This window comes from Rattus rattus, chromosome X, assembly GCF_011064425.1.
Source record: "Rattus rattus isolate New Zealand chromosome X, Rrattus_CSIRO_v1, whole genome shotgun sequence".
Classification (NCBI taxonomy): domain Eukaryota; kingdom Metazoa; phylum Chordata; class Mammalia; order Rodentia; family Muridae; genus Rattus; species Rattus rattus.
This window is the reverse complement of record NC_046172.1, coordinates 95,894,547-95,910,372: the sequence shown is the minus strand read 5'-3', so window position 1 is coordinate 95,910,372 and position 15,826 is coordinate 95,894,547. Positions and strand designations below refer to the sequence as shown.

At 40.1% G+C, this 15,826-nt stretch overlaps 1 protein-coding gene across 1 annotated transcript in view; it reads left to right on the top strand.

Moving 5' to 3' along the window:
• The window catches only part of Dcx (doublecortin), a 71,635-nt gene that overhangs the window by 36,484 nt on the left and 19,325 nt on the right, over positions 1–15,826 (top strand).

Here is a 15,826-nt window from a genome sequence, read left to right as displayed (position 1 = left end):
AGCAGAGGAAAGCTAGACACTTGGGCAGAGGAAGTGCGAAAATGCATCAAGGAGCATCTCTACTCTCAGCACAAAGACCACATCTCATTCTGTGACTCCACACTCTAGCCTAGAGTAAGGCTATCCCCAGGCAAAATCCTTGCTCAACTCTGACAAGAGTACCATTACCTAGGATATCTGAGAATGCCTGAAGGTGAAGGCTTCCTTTCGTAGTTTACTATGTCCCTAGTATTTCAAATTCACTGTCTTCTATAGCACAGGAATCCATTAGCAAGTACAAGTCCATCTTGTGCCTTGGAGCCTAAGGAAACTTTACACGTAACTTGTGAAGCTGCAATGGTAGGGGATGTGAATGGTGGGAACACATTTTTATTACATTTGAAACTCAGACATGCTAGTACATTTATTGGGTCATAGTTGTCCTGGGAATCTGCCAGGTTATATCACTCCTCTGACTGTCAGTGAGAATGGCCGGGAAGGTGTCTGTGGGAGGACAAGGACTATGTAGAGAAGCTAGAAACGGAAGAGTTAGTGTTCCCAAGGAACGTGACGGAAGCTGAAGTGATTGTTCTCTCTTAACTCTTTCAATCGTCTGTTTTCACTTGTTTTTCCAACCTTGATCTCCACGCCTATCACAGTTCTTCTATGGATTTCTTAAATATTTTCCTGAATTACTGCAAGGTCTTATTGCTCTGGTTAACAGCACAAATGGTATTCTAACCAGTTGTGCAGTCTCTCACACAAGGCTCAAGTTCGGATGTACAGGAACGAGAGCCAAAACCTCGAATGCTTTAACCATAGCAGCTCCACAGTTGCCACTAATCAGAAGAGTGCTTCTTCCCAGAGCCAGCGATTTGCAGTGAGACCATGCTAATCTCATAAACTCGGGAGTTGGATAAAGCAGTTGGCTCGAGCCTCACTAATTTCATGCTTATGTTCGCCATCACTCACTGAGGGACAAGAACAAGTCAGCATTGTGCATTGGAACAGTCAAGTTTACCATAAATGAAATGTATCAGTGATTTAAAGCCACTTACAGAGGAAACACAAAGCTACAAATGGGCCTGCGATGGAAGATAACTTGTTTATTTGCTTAGTTGGCTATTCAGATTGGCTTATTTTTCACAGTTTATAAGGAGATAGTTCCCAACAGGCCTGAAGATTAGATTCCTAAAACCAGTTTAGGAGCTTAATGCAATTGTTGAAATTAAACTTCAACTGTACTGAAAGAGTGGTTTCTCTTTCTAGAAGCACGAAAACTTTTAGGGTATAAGAGTAAATTTTATAGGGCCATCCAATCTCACCTCCCATGTAACAATAACTTCATTAGGCACATCCATTTCTAAGGAGAGGAAGCCATTGTTCTTTGTTATCTTTTAAACACACAAATACCAAATTTGGGAAATACGCATTTACACATAGACAGATACATGTAACCCATTGTTCTGGGATATACTTACGTTCGTATAAAATATGTCCTGAAAAAAAATTTTTTCTCCACTAGTTCTAGGCCACCTTTCAAGTGCTCAACAGAGCAATGCAAATCCTCTTTGACAGGATCACCCTTCAGATATTTGGCTATGCTTTAAATGGTTACTTTCTAAGCCCATCTTCTGTTTCGTGGAAGAAGCAACCTTAAGTGCATGGTATGAAACTCCACATGGTTTTCCACATTGCTCATCTTTCCCTACACAACTCATTATTTTGTGAATGCCCCTCCCAATGTACAGTGTCTAACTATTGGAGACCATATAGAAATTAATTTTATTGATTTGCACACAGTCTACCTACAAGTCCAAGATTATAATGCTGCATTAAAATACCTCAAACCATTAAATATTGCAATACAGTACATTAAAAAAGAGATCTGAGCCAGAATCTCAGTTCTTGTTTTTTAGTCATTTTTTCTTTTATTAGATATTATCTTTATTTACATTTTAAATCTATCTTCTTTTTCAGTTTTCCATCCATAAAGCTCCTATCCCATTCTTCCTCTCCACTTCTTCTATGAAGGTGTTACCCCACCCAAACATCCACCCCCTCCCGCCTCCCTGCCCTGACATTCCCCTACACTGGGGGGGGGGGTTCAGCCTTGGCAAGACAAGGACCTCTCCTCCCACTGATGTCCAACAAGGTTGTCCTCTGCTACATATGCAGCTGCAGTCATGGGTCTCTCTATGTATACTCTTTGGGTAGTGGTTTAGTCCCTGGGAGCTCTGGTTGGTTGGTGTTATTGTTCTTCCTATGTGGTTGCAAACTCCTTCAGCTCCTTCAGCCCTTTCTCTAACTCCTCCCTTGGGGACTCTGTTCTTGGTCCAATGGTTGGCTGTGAGCCATTTCTTAAACTTATTAACAGTAGGATTTCCGTCATTGAAATAAAAAAAAAAAAAGAATGAGAAATTACAGAATCTTCGTTTCAGCTTTCTCCTTGTCTCACAAAGCAGCCTAAAAGGAATCATAAGGATCTGGAGAACATCTTCAGAGTATCCCAGATCTTCAGAGTCAGCTCCAGAGAGGCAATGTGACATTCCCAAGCCGTACTGTTACTTATTAGAATGGATGCAACTAAAGTTTGGTTTCCTTCCCCCCATTTCAGAGTCCCTTTCACTGAAAGTTCCACTCTGCATTGTTAACATCTCACTTTGTGATTCTTGATAACATGAAGAAGATTAGCTTCAAGGGCTTCTGCTAGTAATCATTTTAATTCATCTTACAGAACTGAACTTTGAACACATAAATGTGGAGATTTCAGTGTATGAAATGCAGTCCAGAATTTAAAGAGACAGAAAACATCTTTTTACTTTTCTCTGTCTGTCCTGTCTTTTTGTAAAACATCTAAGTCAACTGTAATAGGTTTATTTTGGCAGGGTCTGTTCAATTACAGTTAATTCGTTGTACTAAAATTCTTTTACCAACAAATATATAATTGATATCTAAGCTCAATAGTTTACCTAGAAACTCTCAACTACAGTCATTTCTTCCTTTATCTAGCTAAAGTTTGTCTTGAAATAGAGGCCCCATTTGTATACTCAAACGCAAGAAAACTTCCTCTACTACACTGTAAATTCCTGAAGTGTCCTCTCCACTCTGCTTCCAGGCCCTGAGCCTGTGAAGCAAGTAGAATGTTCAGAAAAACTGTGACATAGGGTAGGATCTTAGTGGCCAAGAGTGAAATTAAGGGGAGGTATTTTTCTAGAGCATGATCACTAATTAAAATATATTTCTCAATGGACTTTCCTCCCACAAGCAGATGTCATTTTATTGAAAGAAAAATTTGCTAGGTGTGCCTTGTCCTGGTCCTTGTTTGTATCCACTAACAATAATTTCCCAGGAATGCTAAAAAACTATGCACTAATAATAATTTTCTGTTCTTTCTGGCTATTAACATTAAGATAATTACTGATTTATATTTTCTAAGATACACTTCTTCCTTTTTTTGCAAAAATAAGGACACTATTTCCTTGTCTTTAGCCTTCTGGCTTCTTTTCCATTTTCCAAGAACTTTCCAGGTGGTGGTGACTCATTTGGAGAAAATGGCTTCTTTCACTTGGACCTTTCAACAGCATTGTTTGTAATGGTCAGGGGCCATGACTAGGAGAGCTGTTTCTTGGAAAAAGTATATTTGAATTGGGCAAATCAGAGGCTGAAAGTCAGAATGGCCAATAAATGTGTTATTGACAGAGGCCTGGCTTTAAAAGAGATCTAAGTGTAAGAAGGCAGTTTTCTCTGAACCATGGCCCAACATGCATTTCTGATGGCCTTCCTGTCTTCCTTCCCTTACCATTACTTTGGCTGTATGTTCTCCTTATTGCTGTACTTTGATTCCTCTGTGCCCAACTTCCATGGCTAGATCCTCAGCACAAAAGGGAGCAGAAAAATGTACATCTGCCTTTGAGATTCCAATTAGGTCTTAGGTCAGGAAATGTTTATGACTGAAATAATAAGAAAACACAAAATGATTTCAAGAAATTAAAGTATATTAATAATCAATATACTTAAAACATATGTGTATGTTCCATGTATTATTATTTATTATATAATTATATGTTTTATATATTTTTTTTAAAAGGAGGAGGCATCCACTACATAGACAATAGACAAAAAATACCTCAAAAGTATTAATTCGCTGCAATCCTAAATATAACACATCTTTTCAGAACCTACTATGCATTCTGTCCTGTATTACATATTAGGAGGAGACAGAGACATAATAGTAAGCATGTTGTAATAATTAAAATATTTTCTACCTTAGTAAAAAAAATGACAGATTATTTTTAAAGCCTTTTCTTTGACTACATTTGAAATTCATCCAAATGCTGTTGCAACTATGTTAGTCAAATGACCCTTGACCTACTGTAAATGTGAAGAAAACAAACTTGCAAAGCCTGCAGCTTGTCTCCTGACCCAATATGGTGGAGTTGTTCTGCAGAAAATGAAATAGGCCTGATTGTTATTGAGTCTGAGAAGTCGCATCATGGATGTTCAGTCTAGCAAGGTTCTTGTCCCTTCAACATGGATCTTACCACTTATTTGGGTATGTCCTGCAGTGAGAAACGGGCTCTGGTTCTCTACAGGGTTGATCTGCTGCTAAAAGCCTGAAAGCTGGACTGCTGATCCCAGCAGCTCATTCAAGGGGCAAATGTAAACAACACTCCTTTGCTCAGAGTGGAAAGGTTTGAGCTGAGGGCCTTCCAGGCGAGATCACACTGCTTACCATTTTACAAGTCTATTTCTGTCTTGTACACATCCCCTCAATTTGTATTCCTAAGGAAATTTGCCACTAGGTCTGCTTTCCTGGGAGAGTAAAATGGATTTAGAGGGTAGAAAAAAGGCCCTTTGTGGGGGTAGAACACAAACGTTGCCAAGTGTCACTCTTAGGTGTCCATGGCCTTTTGATTTCTGTTAGAGTAAAACTCTTTAGTATTAACATTAGCCATATAGTTCCTCAAACATTTGAAATTTCTGAAAGCAAATGAATTTGGCTCCTTAGATTGAAAGAATGTGAAGATGATCTAAAAGAAGTGAAATAGTTCTAAAGATGGTTTCAATGTAAAGGGTAAAGAACAATAATTGCTCTTTAATACCTTTTACCAGATTAGAGGTGATATGAGATGCCATTTTATCAGGTCTGTTCTTCGATCCTCCAAGGGGGCCTGCATCCTGTCCAGGGGTTTGAGGCTGCATTAGGTGGGACAGTGGCCAAACACTTCAGCGTGAAGGAGCTTATCAGATTTCTGCAGCCAACTGACCCTTTCTCGGCAACCAGTCCTTTGTCGTTGCCAATGTATTGTGCCTAGATCTTTTCTTGATGAGGACACATTTTTGTGTAAGTACACAATCTTAAAAGGCTCGAATAGCAACTGCTTTGAGTCAAAACTTGGAATAGCCAAGCAATTTGGATGATTGCATAAACGGTGTCCAAATTTTAATTTTTGGAAAACTAAATGTAGGTTGTAGACAAGAAGAGAATTTAATTGTAAAAGCAGCAAGTCAAATGAGAACAATCAGGAAAAAAAGGATCCTTGGATGACAGGGACCATTTCTTTCTTTATTCTTTCCTAATAGCTACTATTAGCTTCCTAGCAGTGAGTGAATAGCTTCCTAATAGTGAGTGAAGCATCATGAGCACTAAATGAAATTTATTTTATAAATGAAGAAATTGAGAATAAATTTTTGACTATTGATTAATTCTGAAGTATGTTGGAAGTATAGTAGTGATTCAGGATGATCCACATCTATGAATACTTTATAAAATAATAGTTTTTTAATTACTACTAAGTAGGAAAGTCAGATGCTCCATAGGAACAAAGAGAAATAAAGTAAACATCTTTTGCTCATGAGTTTTCCTTGCTGATTTTATCCCTCACTCCCTCCTTTTTCCTCCCTCTTCTAAAATAAGATTTACTTCACATGCTTCCTTGACGCATGCGTTTTGTGAAGTAGCAGTAATAGCTTGTCTTAAAATATTGATGGTTTTCAAAAGATGGCCATGGGAAATACCTCTTCATGTTCTAATCTGAAAAACAAAACTAAAAAGCCACAGGTAGTCAAAGTGCATTCACATCGTTTATCAGATAAGGAACCTGAGATGTCTCATTTAAGTCACTCATCCCCGATCACACTGCACTGTGTGACTGAACCTCCCATGCTCCACAATTCTGGAAGAGAGGTTTGTTAGGGAAACAGCAGTTAGTTCTACAACCATCATATTACTTCTTTTGGAAATTGTTTGAAGATCCTTCACCATTCTACTTTCCAGGCACAAGAGACTGACACAGGAAACAGAGCTAAACTAAACATTGTCTCAACATCTACTCCCAGCTTTCTTCAAATGTGAAAGAGTTGCTTACCTGGCTCTAAAGTGTTGTTGTGTAGGACACCTCTCTGCTTCTGTTTATGGTCAGCTGACATGAGAACCTTTTGAAATGTGCTGAATCAGCATATTGTGCACCCCACCCCCACCCCTGCTCCACCCCCCAGCACCTCCTCACCCCTGCCACTCCCTGTATGTCTTGCACTAGTGATAGTTAACTGACTTATTTCTTTCCTCATACTGATACCTTCCTCACAGGGATTCAGGGGGAACCAGGTTCAGTGTAATTACTAACCCATAAGCCCTATTGGTCTCACAATGGAATGAGTAAAACAGGCTTGTAATAAAACCATGAATCTAGAAGAGGTTCCAAAACCCAGAGAGAGGAGAGCTGAGTCATTAACCAGTAAAGCAGTTGGGAACTAGGAAATAAGCTTTTATTGGGTTTGAAGTAAGGCCAAGGGTCAAAAAGTACATAGCAACGGACAATAGGAACATCTGCAGGGAGATGTCCTGTGAAGTGAAGTGTGGTGTATTTCGTGGCACACACAGCTTTCACAAACTGTCAAACGGCACACCCCCAAGTTATGATGACCACAATGCTCTCCAAATGTTCCCCCATGTCACTGCTCTAGAAGCTTTAAATTTTGAAAGATGATTGCTCTTGAAGCTTTTAGGATTCACCATTTTTTAAACGATTCTCCGAGCACCAATCGCGGAATAATAAGTATAAATGCCTCACACCTCATTCTTCCAAAGTGTTTTTTCAGTCTGGCTCACCACGTCCATTAAGTTACTTGACCTGATAAAATTTCCCTCATGCCACTCAATGCAACGCCAGTGTGCTTTTTGCCCTGGTCTGCAGTTGTGGAAGGCACTCTGGGAGTTCCCTGTCCAAATCGACGACAACTGGTGGGAACAATCTTTTGCTTTTTTTGGTAACTGCATTCTGAAGCATATGGATATACTCCATGCTCTTGTTGTTCACCTGCCATTTCTCCATTCCCCTTTCTTTCCCTTTTCCTCCAACCACATCCTTTGTATTAGAAGTAAATGATGGATGAAATGACATATCCAAAGGCCAGGGAAGAAGAAGTGGGAGAGAAACCTTGGCCAGGGCAACATAGTGACTACATGAATCATGGTTGGAAAAAAAAAAGCAAGGAGGGAATTGTCATAACTGGGGATATATAGAAGAGGTGAGAATAGCATATGTAAGACAATATTAATATTGTTTAAGTGTCATTCACACGGCTTCTCTGTTTGAGGGCACAATTCCTTCCTCCTTTCTACAATAGTATGCACATGCTCCAAGACTTCTTCCCCTCCGGGCACACGCTCCCCTCTGCCATATTCTTCACTGCTTCGTGACCTTGTAAGCTGACCCTAATGAGCAGGCTCCCTTTTTTTGATTACAGTGGTGCTTGGCCAGCTGAGCGTAGGCCAGGAGGAGAAAACTCAGTGAAATTAGGCTATCTATTTCCTGGCACCGTGCCTGAGAGATCGCTAGCTATCTCTACTAAAGGTCACGACTCCTGACAGTGAGTCCTCCTCATACAACTGACATTCCCTCCTCCTCCCTGAGTTCTGGCAGCTGCTCCTTTTTCTTTAGGTCTAAGATAGGTAATGGAGCTCACTGTTGATGCTGTGATGCCACAGTGTCGCCGCTGATTCCTCTCTATTCTTTCTCCACTTCTGCAATCTGTCCTCTTGGCTAAACTCTACTTAGGGTATCCACCCATTTGTTTCAGATGTTTTGTATAGAAACCTTGACTGAAAATCCCATGAAACTTCTTGATTCCTATCTCCCTTGACATTTTAGGGCAGGGGCAGTGAAATACAACGTTGCAAAAGGGAAGATAATATGTAAGGAAATGTAGCAGGTTTATGGCCATTGTTGTGTTCTCCCGACACACTGAGAAGCTCCTATGAAAAATCTCAAAACATTAACAATAGCCTTCTAGACCCATTACCAACCAATTGAACACTCATGTTTTTTGCTATCAGAATCAGTCATGAGAATGCTTAGGGGCCAGACTCTCATGTCTACTCATTCCTGCAAAGTCAGTGTCTTGTTAAACTCCAAGCCTGGGAGGTAATGGGTGCGAGGCACACCCAGGTCTCTGCATTGCTAATAATCAGTTTGCACCTCTTTTGCTTCCCTTGGACTTAGTTTGCAGAGAATGAGCTTATATCCTTTTGCTTCCCTTGGAATGGAGTCTCAGGAAGCCTGGGAAGGGGGGTACAGTTAAGCCTCTGCGATTCCACAACAGCTGCCAGCATTCTGGCTAGAGTGTATCTGCTCATTAACTGTGTCCAACCTGGAATGTTTCATACTGTCAGAGCTAGAAGACTCCTCGAAAATCAACCAGTCCAGAGACTCTCAGAATCTCTAGATGGGTTTCAGGGACATTCTTTACCACCCTCCCCCCACCACATTCCCAGTTATATTGAAACTTAACTATCTAGGCACATTTTTTCCCTTTGAGAGAAGCCATAGCTTTGTCGAATTCTCCAAAGGATTCCTGACACAAAGAAAACATAAACCTTGACAGATCAGCATTGTTACTTTACACTAGAGGAAGCTTGCCCGGAGAGAAAGCAGTGAGCCTGAGGCAAATATTAACTTTCAACGTAGCTTTCTTTTTTTAATATAGTTTTTTTTTTACTCTATTAGATTCTACAACTTTGCCTTTACCATGCTTTGATCCCAAGAGGCAACAAATAACTGTTATATGCAATAGATTATTGCGATCAGTCCTACAAATTCATTCCTTCATTATTAATTCACCTTACTAAACAGAACCTGAAATTGTGCGGGCCCAGGGCCAATCTTAGAGTTTAATGGTGCCAAGGGATCAGGCAGGGTTTTTCCACCCCAGTTCTCTCTGATGAATGGAGTTCTGTATCGTCCCTGTTTTTCTGAGCCAACTTGTCCCTGGGGCCTCATGGAAGGGCAGGTGTCAGTCCTAGGCATGGACTCAACAGCCTAACTCCACCACCTTTGCAGCTGTTTTCATGCCTGAGAGGTTTCCAGTGGGAGCTGCTATAGACTGTTGGGAAAATGGCAAAAGAAAACTAAGGAAAAAACACCTTTCGGTACTGAGGGGTTACCAGATTTCCAAGGGGCTGGCATTATCTAAAAACCAGCTTCTGGTAAACTACAGTAGAATGTCTTGTTTCTTCCTGTCTCTTTCTTAAACCAGTGCTATCCTGACTCTCTTCCCGTCCTTCCCTACCAAGGGTTTCCCTGTCTAATGTAGCAGGGACCTTCGTTGCACGCCCGAGGCACTCTGTCAGAGTGGAATAAGTTATATCAAGTTCTGGTATCAGCTTTGTCACTAACTAGAAATATGACCTGTAAAGATCACTTAACCTCGATGGCCCCTGTTCTTGCTTTATGTATTACAGCAGGGGGTGGGGTGGTAATGAACCAAGTGAGGTAATGGAAGTGCAAGCCCTTACCAAATGCAAATTAGCAAAAGCGACATAGAACAACTGTGGCCTCTCACCACACCAAGACAAGGACTGTAAAGAGTGAACAAAGGATAATTTCAGTGTCATTATCTCAGTTAAGTTCTGACTTTCCAGATTTCAGTCTTGATGACATTCAAGATTGCAGTAAACAGAGTTGCCATTGGCTATTTGGCTAAGAAGACCAGGTGACATATCAGTTGACCTTAAAGACAATATATTTTGAAGGTTTCTTACAGTATTTTACTTCCCAAGTACCTGTGAAAAGGTTTTCTGAAAACTAGTCACTGAGTCAAAGATTGGGATCTAATCTGCTTTAGTGATGGAGGATCACAGTGACTTAGTATGGTATTACTTGCCATAAGAGTAAGTAAAGTTACCACAGAGGGGTTGAGAATTGCCTGAGAGTGGTATAAATAGTGGGAAATGGGTATCAACTCCACAGTCAGCTTGTCAAGATTGTTTTCTAGGGCCATGGGATGGACCACAAACTAAATCCGACCACCACCATGAGGTAAAGCAAGGTAAAGTAAGAGATGTGGATAATGCTGTCAGGGTGTAGTTTGAAGAGGGAGAAAAGAAAACAATCATGGAAGGGGTGAACTGTTCAAAGAGAAAGGCTTTCGTTGAGAAAAAGATTGCATTTTTTTTAAGCAAATGGTTGAAAAACGAATCCGGAAGTTGATTGAAAAAATTCAATCTTTGTGTCTTACAACATTCTCCAAAGTAGGCCCCTAGAGCCACATTCAACCCCTATGACCATCTTTTCTTTCCCCACAACCTTCTGTACTAAGCACTTTCCTTTTCCCAAATAGTCTCCCTCCTAGAAAAGTTTCAGGATGCCAAATGATATAAATCACCCAAATATAAACTCACAATAAGATATAGTAAGCACACAAAGAAACGAATCACCATGAGAGAGAATTAAGAGAAACAGCATATTTAGACTTCAGATATTAGAACTATAAGAAACACAGCAGAAATGACTTATGGCTTGTTTAAAGAAATAAAATAAGGTTTTCAGGTGGAATAAGGTCATTTGAAGGCAAAGTGTTCAGGGAAGACGTATTCACCTGATGACCATTAATGTTGGGGTGTTAAGATGAGGCTAGAAAGTGGAATTGGATTTGATAACAAGCAAGTAGCTGTTGATCTTGGCAAGAGCAGCCTTGCTGGAGATGGATGGAGATGGATTCCGGATTGCATTGTGGTGGCAGGAAAAGTAGTGGTGGGGAAAAGAGGAGAGCATAGACTAAATGCATAAAAGCTTTCAATCTACTTTTAATTAGCAAGCAGTCATGGAGTTAATGGTACAGTATTTTTACATGTGCATTTAATGTCCTTTGGCCACATTCAACTCCTATGACCATCTTTTCCTTCCTCTCAACTTTCTTTACTAAGCACTTTCCTTTTCCCAAATAGTCTCCCTCCTAGAAAAGTTTTAAAACCAGTTTTGAAAAAAAAAACATTGTAGAAATACAAGTATCATTGTTTTTATTTCCTCAAAGGCTTTAGGGGAGTGCAGATATTGAATAAACAGATCTGTGCCAAAAAAATGTCACTGTAGAATTAAGGAGCTGCTTGCCCACCCCCACCCCCCGCAATGTTGTTATGAAAAACCCACAAGCAAAAACTTGAAGATAACAGCAAGAGTTTGATAAGAAAACTAGGGTCACCTAGAAACATTGCATAGCTTATGATGCCAAGTTGGGGTCAACCCCTGACTGGAGTCAGTCCAGAGCTGGCAGGCAGGAAATGTTCCAGAATGAAAGTGGCAGTAACTTCTAGAAAGCCTCACTGGTAATGTTTACTGAATCTTTCATTAACTCCCTTTTTAAAGCTTGCCAGCCACACTCTATGGCCAGGGCACATTGTTGGCAAGACTGGGAAATCAATGTGGTTTGTCTGCTTTGCCACAGGGGTTCCCTTTTCCTCACGACTGGGACTAGTCCTCTCTATAGATACGCTGACACTCTTTGCCCTTCCTTTCACCCTGAATTCTACCAGGAGGCAATTAATTGGATGCTTTGTCTGCACAGCAGGTTAGCATATGGATTTGGGCAATTATGCTGTGCAGCATTGTGGGAGGGGTAAAATCGATTACTATAGCCAATAAGAGGTAGTTCTAGTTCTTTAAGGCTGCTAAGAAAATGGCATACTCCTTGCCTCTTGCCTTTTGTTCCCATAACTACCTCTACCTAGACCACCTCCTGTTTCCATCAACCTATATTCTGTCTGTGCTTCAAGACTGAGTTTGTGAGTCGTCTTTCTCAGTCCTCTGTATAAAACATTTTATTAACATATGTGTGTGTGTGTGTGTGTGTGTGTGTGTGTGTGTGTGTGTGTGTGTGTGTATTCACTCATGGCTTTCATAAACACATTTTATTCCAGCTTATCATGTGCTCTGAACATGTTTGTTGGCACCATCCCCCAAGAGTCCCAGATAGAATCACGTTTACTTTCGTGTCATGTATATAAATGATTGTGGAAGCCACAGTGATCTTTATTTTTGTTGTTTTCTTTGTCTTCTGTGCTTCCTTTGTGCCTCTAGAGCAGTGCTAACAGCAGCCTGCGTTGTATTCTAATTATTTGTGTCGTTCGCACTTATTTATTACGTTGTCAGCTGGGAAGGCGGAAGCCTTTTATTGTTTGCCTCTGTACTTCTCACACACTTCCTTTGCCTGAGGCCGTGCTTAATGATCAATATGGGGAGCTGAGCTTTCACTAGAAATATTACACATGCCAAAAGTGAGTCTCATAGATTTGTAAATCTTCCTGTAGAACATTTCTTTCTGAAGAATTGGGTAAGTGAATTATAGAATATAGTAACAGCAGGCCCATGCAAGAATAGCCATTATCTGTAATATGTGGATGGAGAATCTAATCAACCCTAAATCAAGTCACACTGAGATTTTTCCATTTACAGCTAATAAACTCGAACTGCTTCTCCACAGTGATTTGTTACCTCCATTTCTCTACTTGTCTTTCGACATTTAAGATACTGGACCATCTAAATAATATATTGTTCAGGCTAATGTCCGACCATGCTGCTCTCCCTCTCCTGCTAATAAGAGCAGTGAGGTAATGGTTCAATGTTAATGTGAGGTAAATTTATTGATGCTGTGCTGGCGGCTGATTAATTATAAAGGCATGTGTCATGCTTATCTATTCTCTCCTTGAAAGAGCTTATACTGGAGCTGATGTCAGCAAGACCTTTATTCTTTGAGGATGCTGTGATGTCACAATGAGAATTCTGTTACCGGGATTGTTGTCACTTTCTTTTAAACATGATGGCCTCAGAAAGCTAATTAGAAAATGACAGTGATGTGTTTAAAGTGTGAGACAACTTAGACTTGGTGTCATAGTGTCACCAGAAAAAAATTAAAAAGCAGGCATCAATTATTTCATTTGAGAGTTGTTTCTTATACCCCATTACTATTGTCCTTTTCTCTTCTTTTCTGTTTTTCTTTTCTTCTTTCTTTCTTTCTTTCTCTTCTTAAAATTCCTCCGTCTCTTTGTCCCTCCCTTCCACTATATACTCAGTGTTTACTACTGGCCAAGATTTTTCTTGTCCATGGATTAAAAATATAGTTAACAATGAAACTGTTTTTCAACGTGAAAGTCTAATGAGAACAGGACATGGGCTGGGGCTAGAGTCTCTTGTCTAGAGTTTTAAGGAGTCGTTCTCCCAAACAATTGAAATATTTTGTTCTGAATTGAAGCAGGAGGCCTGAGTCCCAACTCTTTCACGAGCCAACTGTGCATCCTTGGGAAGCTTTTGATTCTATGTGTCTTGAGATCCTCATTTTTTTTAAGATGGAAAATGTTCTATTTTCTCATCATGTAACAAAGATGGGGGCTGCTGTGTCTCAACATCGAAAGTATTTTTCGAAAACTTGGGTATCCACACACCCAAGATGTGTTTGTCTATATTTTGAAGCCAGTAAAATAGGGAGCAGGATCACACAAGAAACCTGATGCTGAACAGCTGGATTGCAACACGAATGTGTTTGAAGCCAGAACACCATTGTGAGTTTGTCAAAAGCATTGGGAACATTGCCTTTCTTGTAAGATCCCCAAAGGGAGAGCTAGCCAAAAGCTTTTCTGCTAAGCCTGAGAGGAGGGGGAGAGAATTGAGCTTGGTGGAGAATGGGGCAGCTGTAACAGCAAGTACTCTAGAAATTTGTACTGCTTTGTTATCCCAGAATAAGATAACATGGCATGTAACTGGGATGAAAAATCATCTATTCAACATTATATTTTAACAGTTAAGATAGCTCTGCGAACATTAATGTCTGAATTTGTCGACATTTATCATTTCTTACTCTTGTTTGTGCTTCACTTACTTTTCAAAGTCTCTCAATGCTCGTGTGTTTTCCCACCCATAATTGCTTCTTCTTTCTCCTTTTCATTTTATATCCATTAAAATTCTTTTAATGTATCTTCTTCCTCTCTTCTTCTTATTCAGTCTAACCAGAAACGACAGAGGCTACATTCTTATTAGGCCATCAACTCTTAATCAAGAGCCACAAGGAAATTCAGAGGGAGGGATGGACCTGCTCTCTTGTCTAGTGGCCTGGACTAGGGAAGTGTCCCTAAAGGTACAACTAGGTCTTGAAAGTAGAGACTAATTCCTGGAGATAACCAGGGAAGTTCAAGGGTGAGACAGTCCTCACTCATGAACAAAAACGAAGGTAGCCTCAATCAAGAAAACAGTGCAGACCCATTTGGTATATAAAAGTTAAAAGCTCCAGATTGTATCGATCTAGTGACTAAAGACATTGGCAGGAGATTTAGAGTAGAGCTAAAAGCAGAGGTTAATGACCTCTTTTATTGGAACTGATTCCCAGACCACATGAAAACTATCCTTGAACTAACCTTGTCAGCCACCTGAATATGATTGTTAATCAATAGCTTCCATGTCACATCTGTGCTCTCTTGTCCTTGAAACTGAGTTGAAACATGCTCTGTTTCAATGTGTATCATGCCATCAGAATGTGATCTCTGTGATATGGCTGTGAGTCTTATTCTTCTGTCTCCCAGTTTCCATTTTATTGAATGGTTAAAGGCCCATTGGAAAGATCTGTTTGCTTAAATGTATTGCTTTTTACCTGGACTCCTGACTCTCAAAAATAGTGAATGCAATAGTGTTTTCTGAGTCTGGAATGAGACGACAGATTTGGAAGTGCTGCAGCCAGTCTAAGTCCTAGCTCAGAGTAAGCATTTAATCAATAGTAGTTCTAACTGGTAGTATGGCATTGTCTACTAACTTAATGAAGGATAGCCACACTGGCTGCAAAAGAACATGGATGTGTTTGATGAAGATGGGGCTTATATCTAGGAAGAAGCTTAATCTCAGTGACCCTGGCAGTCAGCCAACTCTCCCTTTCTTACCGTGGCATCTCATAGATGATTGGGAGGCTTAGCCAGTAAGAGGTAATGTTTAAGCATCTCTCTCCTTGTATAAGGCTTGTAATCATCTTGGGTAGGGAAACAAAGAGATTGCAGAAATTTTGTGTTAAACATGATGTTATTAATATAAACATTTTTTAAAAAATGCAATGTACTACTTTCTGCACATAGCAAGCTGTTGTTAGTTTGTGAGGTCTGTGCCTTTGGAAAGCCATTTTCTGGCAGCTTGAGTGAGATTCTTTGAACAATTAGAGGCTTTGTACATTTACAAGCCAAGAAGTTGGATGAGCATGATTTTGACTCCATAGTTCCTCTTGGGGTTTGCCTGATGTGCTGGACTGATTATCAGATATAATTAGGAAAGCTGAGAAGTGTGTCATCTACAGGAATCGGATACTTTCCCAGGACCCTCATTTCTCTGTCAGGAAGGGAGCTGGGAGACTCCCCTACATTGTAAAACAAACAAAGAAACAAACCAACCAAAGTAGCAATGCATATCACACTCAAAGGCAAGGGTCCTGGGAACATGGTTTTATGGTACCCATTTGCCATTGATGAGGTTTAAAATGCTCAACATATATTTCCTCTTTTCAGTGTGGAATGAAATTCTAGCTCATTACTCTATAA